The sequence below is a fragment of the Nerophis ophidion genome, linkage group LG01, assembly GCF_033978795.1.
Source record: "Nerophis ophidion isolate RoL-2023_Sa linkage group LG01, RoL_Noph_v1.0, whole genome shotgun sequence".
NCBI lineage: Eukaryota > Metazoa > Chordata > Actinopteri > Syngnathiformes > Syngnathidae > Nerophis > Nerophis ophidion.
The window spans coordinates 59,633,421-59,650,396 of NC_084611.1; the positions used below are offsets into that span (position 1 = coordinate 59,633,421).

Here is a 16,976-nt window from a genome sequence, read left to right on the forward strand (position 1 = left end):
TTGTCACCCCAAATGTCCAAACATTTGACATTTTCCGCAATGCTTCGACAGCCCTCCGGTGTTAAAACTATGTGCTATTAAATCTGCCTTATAGCTTGGATAAAACCTTAAGTCACCTTGAGTTTAGCACAACAACAATCAACACATTCTTGTTCAATAGTCCACGCAGGCACGCGCACACACTCGCACGCGCATGCACACACATGCACATATATTTTAGTTGTAGTTTGTAATACCTAATTTGGAGGTTTTAAAACCACCATGTAAAATCGCTGCTAATCAGTAGCATGTATATGACATGTATTTTTCGGACTATAATGCGCACTTAAAATCCTTTCATTTTCTCGAAACCCGAAAGTGCACCTTATAATGCCTAATGTACAGAATCATTTTGGTTGTGCTTACTGACCTCGAAGCTATTTTATTTGGTACATGGTGTAATTATAAGCGTGACCAATAGATGGTAGTCACACATAATATATATGTGTAGACTGCAATATGACCCAAGTAAACAACACCAACAAATTATATGTTTCATTAAAAATATAGAACATTACACACAACACTCAAAAATGTGTCAAAATGTGCTAGTACGACTTTCGTAAGCTATGAAGCCGCACCGCTTGATGGACTGTACTGTGCTTCAAATATTATTATGGTGTGTGTATGAGGTAAGGCGCTGGTGCCTCTCAGCTACAATCGGGTAGAAGGCGGCAAACACCCTGGACAAGTCGCACCTCATCGCAGAGGAAGTGTTTTCAATTAAGAAAAAAAAATACAAATAATAATATGACCCCTTTAATACGCGCTATAATCCTGTGTGCCTTTTTTATGAAAATAGACCTGACGAGACCTGCTCATCAACAGTGCGCCTTATAATCCGGTACTCCCTATGGTCCGGAAAATACGATACTTTGATGGCATTAAAAATTGCAACATTATTTAGAGGCAGTCTGCTACAAATACACCTGTTTCCCCGCTAGGTGTTTGAACCAGTGCCAAGTTGGCAACCTGGCAAGACGTCACGTGCAACAAAGGTATCAAAAATGGCTACAGTTTGAGTTACGAGAATCAGTACTCGGTAGTACAAACAGAAACCGGTACCCCATTCCTAGTAGTCATGGACGGCTTCAACAATTGTCATTTACGGATTTTTTTTAAATACATTTTTGATTGCAATTTGTTTTAATTCTTATTGTGCATGCAAACATCTGACTTCTCCCATCGTAAAAACCAGTGAAAGAGCAACGCAGGTTTGAAAAAATACCTATGAGATTTCCAGTAGTGCTAAAAGGTTGGAGGGTGTGGAGACCTGAGCAACTAAACATCACTGGCTGTGATACACAAGTCAAAAGGAGGAAACGTGGTGACATGCAAGGTTATAATGACCATCATTATCCTAAAAAGCTAAATGTTTTTATGTCGCTGCTTCAGGCTCACTATAAGGTGCTTGTGGGTCGAGCCTACACAAACACACACAGGCCGCCTGCGGCTTGCTTTCAACATCGCACTATTTCTCTCTGTTCCCCTTGCTAGTCCTCCTCCCTCCCCGTCTGTGGTCCTCCAACCCTCTCTCCCCTAGTGCCCGCGGGCCATAAACATCTGCATGTCACACACACATGCCGTAAAACACAATGGGCACACACACTTGCATGCGCTGCAGCAAACACACACGGACACCACCGAGACAGAGCAACACCAGAGGTAGCCTTTGTTCCATGGTATTGGTTCTGCGGTCCTGGGGAATCATTCATGCAGGAAATAAAAGTGTGTGTGCTAGAAGAGAGGTGTGTGTGCTAGAAGAGTGGTGTGTGTGTGTGTGCGTGCGTGCGTGCGTGCGTGCGTGTGTGTGTGTGTGTGTGCGCATAAACCCCCCACTGCCTGAGCGCCCTCCAATCCAGAACGTCACTTCTTAACACCATCATTAATTCATGTGAGTGAACATTAGACCAGGACTTCTTCCCCGCCTCACTAGTGTGTCTTGTTCACACCGACGCTCAGAGTTAAGGACGTTTGCTCTCTGTGAATACACCTACAGTTTACGGCACCACTCAGGTCGACATAAGCGTATGACGACATTAATAAGCATAATACGTTGTGTGTGTTGACTTTGTCCAGAGGCATAAAGAAAAAGGATGAAAATAAAACAATTTCTTTGTTTACATGGTTTACCTCCATTTTTGCATATTTTAAAATATATTGTTGTGTTTTCATATGATATTTTATTATCGAACAGAGCTGCTGCGCTAATTCTTTTTTATGTCTTGACTACAATGACAGTGAAAAATCTTACTTTGAGGGTTAACAATCTAAAAAAAATAATTCGAATGTGGGCATTTTGGTCGTTGTAATGGCAGAATATATGATCCTTTTATTTGAAGCTTACTTTGCATTGAACAAGAGGTCAATCACTACATTTCCATTCACTAAATAAGTCTGATTTCTAATAGATTTTTTTATTATTATTTTCACACCTACATGTAAAGTCCCAGTGTCTGTGCACACTCTACAATGCGACAATTGGTCATACGCTGTGTGCCTCGCCTACACTGGGGGCACTTAATTCCTTTTAGCATAAATACATATAAAAAAAAAAAGAGTAGTTGGCATGTTGTGTAATTTGTAAATAAAAACAGAATACAATGATTTGCAACTCCTTTTTAACTTACATTCAATTGAATGGACTGCAAAGACAAGATATTTAATGTTCGAACTGAGAAACTAAATTTTTTTTTTTTGCAAATGATCATTAAAGGCCTACTGAAATGAGATTTTCTTATTTAAACGGGGATAGGAGGTCCATTCTATGTGTCATACTTGGTCATTTTGCGAAATTGCCATATTTTTGCTGAAAGGATTTAGTAGAGACCATCCACGATAAAGTTCGCAACTTTTGCTTGCTAACAGAAAAGCCCTGCCTCTCTCTACCGGAAGTCGCAGACGATGACGTCACATGTTGATGGCTGCTCACATCTTCACATTGTTTTTAATGGGAGCTTCCAACAAAAACAGCTATTCGGACAGAGAAAACGACAAGTACCCCATTAATTTGAGCTAGGATGAAAGATTCATGTTTGAGGATATTGATAGCGACGGACTAGAAAAAAAATAAATAAAAACGTTTTTTTTTTAAAAACGCGATTGCATTGGGACGGATTCAGATGTTTTTAGACACATTTACTAGGATAATTCTGGGAAATCCCTTATCTTTCTATTGTGTTGCTAGTGTTTTAGTGAGTTTAACAGTTCCTGATAGTCGGAGGGGTGTGTCCATGGGTGTGCTGACGCGCAATGTCTCAGGGAAGTCGACGGTAGCTTTATGGGCGGCACAAGCTCAGCTGATCTCCGGTAAGAAACGACTTTTTACCACAATTTTCTCACCGAAACCTGCTGGTTGACATTCGGTTGAGATCCATATTTTCTAACAGCCCGAGATGTCAAGCATACACGTCATCATTACGCGACATTTTCAAGAAAAAACTCCCGGAAAATTTTAAATTGCAATTTAGTAAACTAAAAAGGCCGTATTGGGATGTGTTGCAATGTTAATATTTAATCATTGATGTATAAACTATCAGACTGCGTGGCGGGTAGTAGTGAGTTTCAGTAGACCTTTAACTTAGAATTTAATGGCAGCAACACAATGCAAAGAAGTTGGCAAAGGTGCATTTTTACTACTGTGTTACATGACCTTTCCTTTTAACAACACTCAGTAAATGTTTGGGAACTGAAGAGACCATTTTTTTAAAGCTTTCCATATGGAATTATTTCCCATTCTTGCTTGATGTACAGCTTAAGTTGTTCAACTTAAGCGTATTTTACGCTTTATAATGCACTACACATTTTCAATGGGGGACAGGTCTGGACTACAGGCAGGCCAGTCTAGTAACCACACTCTTTAATATGAATCCACGCGGTTGTAACAAGTGGCTTGGCACTGTCTTGCTGAAATAAGCAGGGGCGTCCATGATAACATTGCTTGGATGGCAACATATGTTGCTCAAAAACCTGTATACGTTTCAGTATTAATGGTGCCTTCAAAGATGTGTGTGTTACCCATGTGTACACACATGGGTAACACCCAATACACCCCCATATCAACACAAATGCAGGATTTTGAACTTTACGCCAAGAACAATCTGGATGCTTCTTTTCCTCTTGGTTCCAGAGGACACAAAATCCACAGTTTCCAAAAACAATTTGAAATGTGAACACAGAACACTTTTCATCAGTCCATCTTGGATGAGCTCGGGCCCAGCGAAGCCAGCGGTGTTGCTGGGTGTTGTTCACAAATGACTTTCGCTTTGTATAGTAGAGTTTTAACTTGCACTTACAGATGTAGCGATGAACTGTAGTTACTGACAGTGGTTTTCTGAAGTGTTCCTGAGGCCATGTGGTGATATCCTTTACAAACTGATGCCGTTTTTTGACGCAGTACCGCCTGAGGGATCGAAGGTCAGGTTGGTTTTCGGCCTTGCCGTTTACGTGCAGGGATTTCTCCAGATTCTCTGAACCTATTGATGATATTAGGGACCGTAGATTGTAAAATCCCTAAACTCCTTGCAATAGCTTGTTGAGAAATGTTGATCATAAACTGTTTGACAATTTGCTCATGCATTTGTTCACAAAGTGGTGACCCACGTCTCATCCTTGTTTGTGAATGACTGAGCATTTCATGGAAGCTGCTTTTATACCCAATCATGGCACCCACCTGTTCCAAATTAGCCTGTTCGCCTGTAAGATGTTCCAAATAAGTGTTTGATGAGCATTCCTCAACGTTCTCAGTCTTTTTTGAAACATGTTGCAGGCATAAAATTCCAAATGAGCTAATATTTGCAAACAATCACAAAGTTTCTCAGTTCGAACATTAAAAATGTTGTTTTTGCAGTCTTTCCGATTGAATATAGGTTGAAAAGAATTTGCAAATCATTGCATCTTGTTTTTATTTACGATTTACACAACGTGCCAATTTCACTGGTGTTGGGTTTTGTAAATGCATGCTTATTGACTTAGTCACTGGTCATTATAGTGGTCAACAATAATGAAAGTTGTGTGCATGTAACAAACTTTGACCATGATGAGTTTGTGTTAACTGCATTTACTTTCTCAGTCTTTTACGGGCTGTGGTAGAATCCAGCTTCCAGGGGCAAGAAAGTCAGAAGTAAATGCAATGGCATGTTCTGGTTATGTCGATGTGAGGGAGTCAGCCAATCTGATGGATATTGACTTAAATGGGCTCTGCATTGCAAGTAGATTACACATCATAATTGCAGGGAAAGTAACTTACACATCAATAACAACGTCCCTTCCAGATGCAGTTGTATGACCATAAAATGGCCAAACAGTATTAATACCAATAGCAAATTAGATTGTGTTTTGTAGCCTTTATTTGGGTAATAACAGGATGACAAGCTGGCGACTACTGAGTTTGCAGATGATATCCCAAAGGCACACAATGTGTGACAGTCAATCACGGATGATGGCATCATACAGATGAGCAGACAGGGAGGCAGTGTGGATTAGGAATGGATGGAAGGGTGTGATAGTAGGTTTACATTGACATCTTGTGATGAGGAATGCAGGGCCAATGATGAAAGGAATCGAGGGTGTGAGGGAATGGCGTACTGATGGGGAAATGTGAGTGGAAAGGTTGAGATTGAGGACATGGGCTGGAGGAAAGGGGCAGGAAAGGAAGAACATGATGGCTGCAGAAGAGAGAGAGACAAGGTGGACGTGGGAGGGGACGAGAGTGGAGTATGTTGGCGACAGAACAAAAAAAGGCATTCATGACATAATGACACATCTTCTTAACAGCTTCCTCCCAATAACAGCTAAAAAATTAATAATTTACATTTCAATAATTTACCATTCAATGACTAAGCGATTATGGGAGAGACTTATTTATTCCACAACGGGGAAATTACATTGTTGCAGTGCAGGTTTTTGCATACAGTAATGGAAGTAAAGCGTAATGAAAAACTAAAAAATATTAATAAATACTACACATTGCTCACTAATATGTATAGAAAAAAGATAAAATACAAAAAAAGAACATTAACATCGGTATTGCTTACCATGAAAAAACAATGTATGACACTAATCACATAAGTGTGTTATATTTTAATTTTCCTGAAGGAACTCTCCTGACGGAATAAATAAAGTACTATCTAATCTAATCTAATCTAAAGTTTTATGGCTGTGGGTAGAAAGGATCTGCGATAGCGCTTCTTCTTGCACTGTGGATGTAACAGTCTAATGCTGAAGGAGCTACTCAGGGCCTCCATAGGGCATCCATGATGACCAATCCATAATGTCCATGTATTGGACATTATGGATGTCAACTTGGTCAACATTCTTTGGTCAGCCATCTCCTCATTGCTGTCTAGTGGGCAGCCTAGGACGGAGTCAGCTCTCTTAATCAGTTTATTAAGTCTGTTCCTGTCACTGACCGTGCTGCGCCCACACTAGCAAACAACGGCGTACAACACTGCCGAAGCCACAACAGTGTCGTAAAAGGTGCGCACAACCCAATGGACCTCAGTCTCCTCAAGAAGTGTAGGCGACTTTGACCCTTCATGTACACAACATTTAAAATGTGAGTGCAGTCCAGTTTACTGTTGATGTAAACACCGAGGTATTTAAATTAATTCACTATTTCTATATCTCATCCCAGGACGTTCACCAGTGTGGGTGGTGGAGCTGACGGCTAGAAGTCAATCACAAGCTCTCTTGTTTTACTGGTGTTCAAGTGCGTGTGATTACGTGCACACCACTCAACGAACCCTGAGAAGACTTCTCTGTATTCCTGCTCGCTCCCCTCACACACACATCCCACCACTGCGGAGTCGTCTGAGAACTTCTGCAGATGGCAACGGTTGGAGTCGTGAACAGGGAAGGTGAGAGCACGGTCCCTTGGGGAGCCCCTGTGCTGCAAACTACCACATCTGTAGTTATGCAGCTTCATGTACTGGGGCCTGTTGATGAGTTGGTTAATGATCCATGCAGCCAGGTGAAGGTCCACTCTCGCGTTTTACAGTTTCACCCGCAGTAGTATTGGCTGGATGGTGTTGAAGGCACTAGAGAAGTCAAAGAACTGGCTGAGGATTATCCGGTCCATGAGTTGGGAAATGAGGGAGAGGTCTAAAGTGGTTTAGCTTCTTGGGATGAGGTGTTTTAGGGATTGAAACCACACAGGTCTTCCAGAAGGTAAGGAATGTTTTCAGGCTGCGGCTCAGGTTAAAAATGTAATGGACTACAAGAGTTAACTGGTCTGCACATTCCCTGAGTAGCCAGGTACTGATGCCCTCTGGGCCTGTAGCCTTCCTGACCTTGTTCCTTCCCAACTCCCTCCTCACTTGATCCAGACTGATGAGAGTGTTGGGTCGGTGATGGCTGGGTGCAGTAAACTGGGCTGGTGGGTTGTGAGGGGCTAACTGAGAGGGGTTTGTTAGAAAGCTGTGGATCATGCCGATGTGTAAACGACTGGGGCAGGTGTGGAGTGGTGTGGTGTGGATGTGAAGGGGTTGCAGTGGGGCCAGAGTCAAACCTGTTGAAAAAAACATTTGAGTTTGTTGGCCCACTCTTGGTTGCCAGAAGCCTGGTGACCACTTCCACTTCTAGGAATTGAAATCTGTTTCAGGCTGGTCCATACTTCACTAATGTTATTTTGCTTCAGCCATTGTTCCAGTTTTTGTTTGTAGTCCTTACACCTCCTGATCTTATATTTAAGATCCCGTTAGACTCTTCGTGGATCCTCATTGTTTACTATGATTAAAAGCCCACCTCTTCTCGTTTAGTACAGCCTTCAGCTCAGTGGTGACCCAGGGTTTATTGTTGGGAAAACATCGGACCATCTTGGACGGCACAGTGTTTTCAGCACAGAAGTTCATATACCCTGTGATGCACTCACTCAAACTGTCAGTGTCTTCTCCATGTAGGCTGCAGAGTACATACCAGTCTGTGGTGTCAAAACAGTCCCTCAACTGCTCACATGCCTCCTCCGTTCATTGCATCACACTTCTCCTTTGTGATGGCTGTTTTTTCACCACAGGGATATAATGTGGCAGAAGTTGTAATCACAGCGTCCAAAGGGGGCAAAATGTGGTTGTGTATGTGTCCTTCACATTAGCATATACAGGCATGTGATTTTTCCGTCTATAGTCAAAAATATAAAAATATAAACTATTATTTTCCGTTTTTGTTAGTTTTTTACGACCTACAATGTGTGTTAAAACCTTGATCCGTTTCTTTGCCACACCTGCCAACAACTACTGTTTTCCTGTAATGAGTACGGTTTTTGACAATCCAATGGTAAAAACTACGGTTTTCCATTTAAAATTATTAACTTAAAAAATCGAAGCTACGGAGCGAAGCAACCCACGGGCAGGGGACAAAATATACGGGAAACATAAATGGTGATTGGTTGGTTTACGTATAAGAAAATCTATGATTGGTTGGTTGGTTTACTACGATGAGTCACAATTGGTTAAGACCAGGGCATAACATTACGGACAGGCCAATCAGAGGCAAGACAGGGCGGGTCATCGAACCAGGAAGAGAAATCACAACAGACACGCACATCCCAAATGAAGAAGCGTCGGAGAGGAGGGAATATAAAAGAGGGTGATTTAAATATTAAAAACAAATAATGGAAAAGGCAGAGGGATTCTCTTACTTAGATTTTCCTTTTAGCGATGTAGACGATGTCCAGGAAACCCACGATGCATCTACTTGGCCACATTTGGACAAATGTATGCGTCTGGATAAAAAAATGCCCAACACATTAATTTTAGTTGTTTACCATGTAAGCCCAAATCAAAACTGCTCTCGGCATGGAAGACGTGGAATACACATTTAAGAACACACATGATTGGGGCAGACATGTGATGACTTTTGCTACAGCATAGCCTGTCTATATGCTAAATGTAATTTTCATTAGTGTTTTAGAACAAGACAGTATTTGAAATGTTGTTAATTATTTCTACTGTTTATATTTTGACATTGAATAGTTGAATCATTTTGAAACAAACCGCATGATTGCAAGATATTTGTTATATCATGCTATAAATCAAAAATTGCTATGTAAATATTGTTTGTACTCTTTATGATTTTTGCATTTGAAGCTGTTAGAAGTGGAGAGGGAGTCAAAGAGACATAAATTGGCTATAAAATCCAAGGCAGAATCCACTAAAGCAAAAACAAAAAGGAAAATGCAAGCTGCTCAGGAATTTGCCAGGAAGGTTCATGCCAGAGCCATCAAAGCAAAAATGCCAAAGTAATGTATAAATAATGTAAATAACTGGATGAACCACCTGTGACTGTGAAGTGAACACTAGTAAGGTTGCAAATACTGTATAGTGTAAGTGTGGGTTCCCTCCGGGTACTCCGGCTTCCTCCCACTTCCAAAAGACATGCACCTGGGGATAGGTTGATTGGCAACACAAAAAAATTGGCCTTAGTGTGTGAATGTGAGTGTGAATGTGGTCTGTCTATCTGTGTTGGCCCTGCGATGAGATGGCGACTTGTCCAGGGTGTACCCCGCCTTCCGCCCGATTGTAGCTGAGATAGGCGCCAGTGCCCCCCGTGACCCTGAAAGGGAATAAGCGGTAGAAAATGGATGGATGGATGGATGTAAGCTAACCCATGTGGTTCCTGTGGATGTGATTACTGTAGTGACTAAATAACATTGACTGAAACATAGTGATTTATTTGGATGAATGGGGTACTATATGTGTTTATGTAAACTCTGTTGATACATTTTCAATTCTTCAAACACTAAAACATCTATAAATGGTGCTTTTTTTGCTCATGTTTGCATGTTCAATTGCTGAAAAACCAGAAGCTTTGTGCGGCGGTTTCGCCCCTTGTCCCTCCAGCAGGGCACCGCCCTGGACCTGGCCGGGGACCTGGAGCCCCCAGACCTCCGGCTTATTTTCAGTCTTTTTCATTAAGTTCAAATCACATGCCTGCATCAGCAAGTCCAAGGTTTTACTGTCCCTCGTGTGGCACTTCACATACTGAGTGAAGGTAGGAAGGGTGGTAGAAAGAAAGGCATGATTAAAGTCACCAGAGATAAGGAGAAGGGTTTGTGGGTGCTTTGATTGCAGTTGTGACACCGTCTTCCGTAAGCACTCACATGCTGCAGCAGCGTCAGCTAAGGGGGGGATGTGAACAGTTATCACAATTACATGTGAAAATTCCCTGGGAATATAATAAGGTCTAACACTGACCGCCAGTAGCTTAATGTCCCTGCAACAGATGCCTCAGTTATTGAGGCGTCTCTGGGTTTTTTTTCTTCCTTTTCTCAATTTGGCTCATTCACCAGATTTGCTCGTTTCATATTTCTTTCTGCAAAACAATTTCTTTGCAAATGAATTTTTTAATCCAGCAAACGGTGCCATTATGAAACACAAACACAGTATCAGTGCAGTGTCAATACTGCTAGTTAGTGTGTCACAGAGTCACACTAACTGAGGCGTCATTTACCCATCACTACTACTACTGATTTACAATCATAGAAAATAACAGATCTTGTGATCAATAATGATCACAAGCTGTTGCATCACCATGTATCTAAGAACCATTATATCGGCACACCCCTACTGTACACACTATGAACATGTGCTTGACAGCCAATAAACGGCACACAAATTTTCAAATGATAACATAACCTTCTCATGTTAGGATTTTTTTGTACATAAAACAAAACCAGTGAAGTTGGCACGTTGAGTAAATTGTAAATAAAAACAGAATACAATGATTTGCAAAACCTTTCCAACTTACATTCAATTGAATGGACTGCAAAAACAAGATACTTAACGTTTGAACTGAAAAACATTTTTTGCAAATATTAGCTCATTTCACATTTTGACACGTGTCTAACGACACAGATAATGTGTCATGAGTAAATGGGTTGTACTTGTATAGCACTTTTCTACCTTTTTTTAGGAACTCAAAGCACTTTGACACTATTTCCACATTCACCCATTCACACACACATTCGCACGGTGATGTCGGGCGCTGCCATGCAAGGCGCTAACCAGGTCCCATCAGGAGCAAGGGTGAAGTGTCTTGCTCAAGGACACAACAGACGTGACTAGGATCGTAGAAGGTGGGGATTGAACCAGTGACCCTCAGATTACTGGCACGGCTACTCTCCCAACTTCGCCACGCCGTCACAGAGTAGGGGTGTAATGGTAGACAAAAATGTTGGTTCGGTACGTACCTCGGTTTAAAGGTCACGGTTCGGTTCATTTTCGGTACACTAAGAAAACAACAGAATATGAATTTTTGGGCTATTTACCAAATTTGTAAACAATGCCTTTATCCTTTTAACATTGAAGTGAAGTGAATTATATTTAGATAGCGCTTTTTCTCTAGTGACTCAAAGCGCTTTACATAGTGAAACCCAATATTTAAGTTACATTTAAACCAGTGTGGGTGGCACTAGGAGCAGGTGGGTAAAGTGTCTTGCCCAAGGACACAACGGCAGTGACTAGGATGGCGGAAGCGGGAATCGAACCTGCAACCCTCAAGTTGCTAGCACGGCCACTCTGCCAACCGAGCTATGCCGCCCCATTGGGAACACTATATATATATATATATATATATATATATATATATATATATATATATATATAAATAATTCTACCCATTCAAATCCACATTAAACTGCCTTAAGTTAATGCTTGGATTAAATAAAATTATAAAACTTTTCTTCTACATATAAAAAGTGCAACATTAAACAGTTTCAAGTCAACTCATCATGCTTAATTTATTACAGCATTTGGGAAGCCTGTAGCTGATTTTAATTATGTAAATGTTATATTTTCATCAACATGTCATAGCAGGGACCCTGCCATTCAAAACTAGGCTGCTACATTACTAATGAGTAATGTAACTATAGCTGAAAAAATAGTACAATATCAATAGGAAAGACTATTTATCCCTGAACACCATGGAGTTCATGTAGGCTTAATGATGCACTTACATTATTATATACACTATCAGAGACGGGCTTCACGGTGGAAGAGGGGTTAGTGCGTCTGCCTCACAATACGAAGTTCCTGCAGTCGGGTTCAAATCCAGGCTCGGGATCTTTCTGTGTGGAGTTTGCATGTTCTCCCCGTGAATGCGTGGGTTCCCTCCGGGTACTCCGGCTTCCTCCCACTTCCAAAGACATGCACCTGGGGATAGGTTGATTGGCAACACTAAATTTGCCCTAGTGTGTGAATGTGAGTGTGAATGTTGTCTGTCTATCTGTGTTGGCCCTGCGATGAGGTGGCGACTTGTCCAGGGTGTACCCCGCCTTCCGCCCGATTGTAGCTGAGATAGGCGCAAGCGCCCCCCGCGACCCCAAAAGGGAATAAGCGGTAGAAAATGGATGGATGGATGGACTATCAGAGACAGAAACTCTTCATTTAACATAATGTCCTTTTTTGCTGCTTCAACACAGCTCACTCAACCCTGTCCGTAACACACACACACACACACACACACACACACACACACACACACACACACACACACACCTACACACACAATGAGCTAACACACACACACACAGAAAAATGAGCTAACGTTACTCTAAAAGCTAATTAGCCTTCACCTCAAGCCAGGACTGCGAGTGAGCTGAGCTGCAGTTAAGTTTCTAGAACGTCAACGAGTTCATAGTGATGAAACTAGTATTTGACTGGGAGGTGTTTATTATCATTTGGGGAGAGTATGCTGCCTTATGCTCGCCTGCTAAACACCTATCTGCTCGACGCTGAAGCGCTGATTACATGCGCTCAGAATACGCACTGCTGATAGGTTGTTACCGCTCCGAATATACACTGCTGATTGGCTGTTACCGCTATGGTTGTAACCGATCAGATGGTTGTGTTGGTGGGACAATGCTGGGTGCTGTGTAGGAGACAAAGGCAGAAAGCAGAGCAGCTTGTTAAGACTTTAGCTTAGGCGGCTACTTCATATGTTCGTGTGGAAATCCGTTCGGTACATCTCCGCACCAAACCGAAACCCCCTTACCGAAACGGTTCAATACAAATACACGTACTGTTACACCCCTATTCATGAGACATGCAAATAGTATTAAAATAATACTTTAAGGTCTGCTTTTTTTTTAAATGCCTCGTGATCGAGTTACACCCTCCCCAATTGACCCATAGCTCGCGATCGGATAAACAATACAAGAGTGGGCTTTTTCACAATTGGGAATGTTTGTGTCATGTTTGTTCTCTTACAGAAGCTATCTCGAAAATATATATATATATATTTCCCCCCCCCATCTTTTTCCATTTTTATCCATTTTTGAAAGAGAGAGAGAGCCACAAGGGTGGCGCTAAAGTGGTACAGGCGAAAGTTAAGTCGGACAAAATGCAGTCATTTATAAATTATTTTATGTTTCTCTGCGGCCCGGTAGCAAATGCGTCACGGACAGGTAGCAGTCCTCGGACCGGGGGTTGAGGACCACTGCTCTATAGCCTCAAATCGAATTTTAGGGAAAGTAGTTGAAACAATTGTTGTGTTTGACATGACCTCCATTTTTTTTTTGCCCTTTAAATTGCAAGTCAAATTTATTTATAGAGCTAAATTTGTACACAAGGCAATTCAAAGTGGAAGAAGGCTAAATCAAAATAAAATAATAAAATAAATCAGAATTCAAATCAAAATCATAAAATAAAATCATCATAAAAACTATAAAAATTAAAATTAAAATCAGAGTGTAGATAGAATAATTTCAAATGCACATCATCAGCATTAAAATTGTAATTTTAACATAAAAAATACAATTAAAAAAACTCTCCGCTGTTCGCTACAATACACACCTCCCTTTGTGCTCTATTGCAGCGGCTATGAAAAACTAAGTCCGCGTATAAACATTTCCAGACATTAATATTAATTTCTATTAGGTAAACCAGACTTGGGCAAAATACGGCCCGTTATAATTTTCAATCCCGCCGGACGTTCTACATCATTATTTTAGACGTTTAGCCGTCATCATGTGTAGTTCTGTTTTTAAATGACCATTGGTCTTGAACTATAGAAAGTAGGGCTGGGCGATATTTCGATATATACGATAAATCGCATGTTTGTCTCTGTGCGATATAGAAAATGAATATATCGTAATATTCGATTACATGTTTTCACACCGTTGCTTTAAGCTGCATGCATTACATTACTGGCGTGTCTCACTCCTTCTCGTCTCTCCTTCTCACAGAGACGTAAAATAAGCCCGCCTTCTTACATACGTCACATACTGTCACGTGTCTAGCGTCACACGCTCTTGCTGAGAGCTAACGTTAGCATGGCTAACGTTTTAGCTGCGTGCATCACACAACAGGCGTTTCTCAGTCCTCCTCGTCTCTCATTCTGACAGATTCGGAAAACAAGCCCGCCTTCTTACAGACGTCACATACTCTCACGAGTCTAGCTGCATAGCTCTCGCCGATCAGAGAGAGAGAGATGGTGCGAAACTTATCACAAATGGAGGAAGAACAATAAATGCCCACAATAAAGAGCAGGGGGTCCATCATCTGGCGGTGGTTTGGCTTCAAGTGGGAAGATATTCAGCAGACAACAGCAATATGCTGTTCAATGTATATACTATGATGATTAACCTGTGTGATGACTGTATTATGCTGATAGTATATATTTGTACCATGAATTGATTAACGTGGACCCCGACTCAAACAAGTTGAACAACTTATTTGGGTGTTACCATTTAGTGGTCAATTGTACTGAATATGTACTGTCCTGAGCAATCTACTAATAAAAGTATCAATCAATCAATGCAAAGTATGCAGCAGAAGTGTTACTACAAAAAGGTAGCAACACTATTAATTTGTTCTTTCATTTAAAAAGTCACCCGTGAGAGAATAAAGAGTATTTAATGAATACAGTTTTGGTCAATTGACTTAGTTGTGATTTCCCTCTCTGCATGAAAGTTTAAAAGTAGCAGATATGAATGAAGTATGAATAAGAATGTTTGAATGTAGACACATAGAATCATCATACTGCTGTGACTATATGCATCAAGTGTTCATTCAAGGCCAAGGCAAAATATCGTAATATATATCGTATATCGCAATATGGCATTAAAATATTGCGATATTAATAAAAGCCAATATCGCCCAGCCCTAATAGAAAGTAGTTCAATGGTCGAAATCTGCGCTTTTGGGTGTTATACGAGTTATTACCGTAATCTACGTCACAGCAGCTCAGACGAGGAACAAAGCAGAGTGGGCAGGGTTTGTTTCCAGAGCAGCCAGCCCGAAACACGTGTCAGAAACAGATGCGGAACCAGATTTTTAAGTGATAATATATCACATTGTAGGTGTTTATTACATTTTGCATTCATATTTAGCTGTTTGTTACATTTTTATTGTGTTTTGCTTGATTGTAAAAGATACGCTGGTCTGAGAAGTAAAAGGGGAGCGATGGTCATATGTTGTTAATATTCAGTGTTTTATTGTTTATAGTTAATATTGCAAATCCCACTTTGTTTATTTTAATATACATTCTGAGTGTACAATTCAGTAAAAAAAATGTAAAATTCTGTTTCGTCTTTTGAGGTGGTCTATCATAACGTTTTTAGAATTCTGTCGGACATTAGTCTTCCTGAAAAAAAGGGACCCAAACACACAAGCAGATTTTTACAGCATACACCTACATCTTGGCTCTCCAGAGACATTTTTTTCTCTCAAAGTGGCCCTCGTGTCAAAATATTTGCCCCCCTCCGCATTTTAAACGGATAATCAAAGGAACAGAATATACAGTAGATTTAAAAAAATGTTTTATCAAATTAATCGATTCATCACAATTTTGTCACAGACCACTCATAAACTATTCCAAGCAGATAGGAAGGTCTTTTACCCGTTTGCAGTCCTTAGTTTCATATACTAATTATATGTGGGGGCACACACATGTAATCTGCAAATTGATGTAGATTAAAAGCATGCATACTTGATCATGTGAATGTCTTTGAATGCAAACAGACACTCACACACTGTTATCCCCCAAACAAAAATGGGAGTGCATCCCCGTGCCCCTGGGGGAGACCTGGCTGTGCAACCACCCCTCAAATCCCACTTGAATGTGTAGACACAGATACGAACCCACCCCCCATGCACCACAAGCTTTTCTTTTTTTTTAAAGTAACAAACACGCCTGCAGAATAAGGGAGAGGGGGACGACACTATGGCAACAAGGCCATTATTAGCCAATTAGGAGCCTGAGTGACTGACACAGCTCACTGTCTAATGTTTCTGTCTTTGTCTCACGTTGCTTTCCTTTGTCTTATTGCTGGAGCATCGGACACACAAGCACGCACGCACGCACGCACGCACGCAAGCAACACACGCACACAAACACACACACACACACAGTATACTCCTACATTGGATAGCATAGAAAAGATGTCGTCGTCTCTATGGCGCATGAGAAATAGGACAGTAAGACGAGAGAAAGGGAGGACTATGACAGCAAAAGGGAAATGTTTTGTAGGAAGCAAAGAGACCAAAAGTTGAGAGACAGAGAGACATAGGGCAAGATAGCGGCAGGGTAATGGGAAGGGGAAGTGCAAAGAGGGGGTGGGGGTTCGAGAGAGAGAGAGAGGGGGAGAGAGAGAAGGGATGAAAAGTAAGGAGAGCAAGAGACAGCCAGGCTCCAGCACTGCTCTGAACTCGTTTGATCCAGTTCGTCTCGCCAGGCGTTCCTCGAGATACATTCCTGTGGCTGGCTGGGTGCAGAGTGGGAGAGAGAGAGTGGTAATGAGAGTGAGAGAGTGACAGCATGGGAGACTGAGCAGTGGAAGACAAGAGAAGCGGTGGGAGGTGCGTCGTCGAGGTAATATCAACACGAGAAAATAGGAAGTTAAAGCAGGAGACGAATGGAGGCGCTGCTTCAATTGTGACGGAGAGAAGGAAACACCAAGAGCACAAAGTACTATTTGCTTACTACACTTCAGTAACATTACG

The 16,976-nt window shown here is 41.3% G+C and overlaps 2 protein-coding genes across 4 annotated transcripts in view; one reads left to right on the forward strand and one right to left on the reverse strand.

Moving 5' to 3' along the window:
* Window positions 1-16,976, reverse strand: part of maml3 (mastermind-like transcriptional coactivator 3) — a 328,731-nt gene that overhangs the window by 229,252 nt on the left and 82,503 nt on the right. The gene's annotated exons all lie outside the window — the stretch shown is intronic.
* LOC133557731 (uncharacterized) overlaps window positions 16,652-16,976 on the forward strand; it is a 30,636-nt gene continuing 30,311 nt past the window's right edge. For 2 of the 3 annotated variants that reach the window (XR_009807837.1, XM_061908471.1), the window contains exon 1: window positions 16,652-16,941. The gene's annotated coding sequence lies outside the window, so the exon portion shown is untranslated. The remainder of the gene's footprint in view (window positions 16,942-16,976) is intronic. The other variant, XM_061908461.1, reaches the window with a different exon arrangement.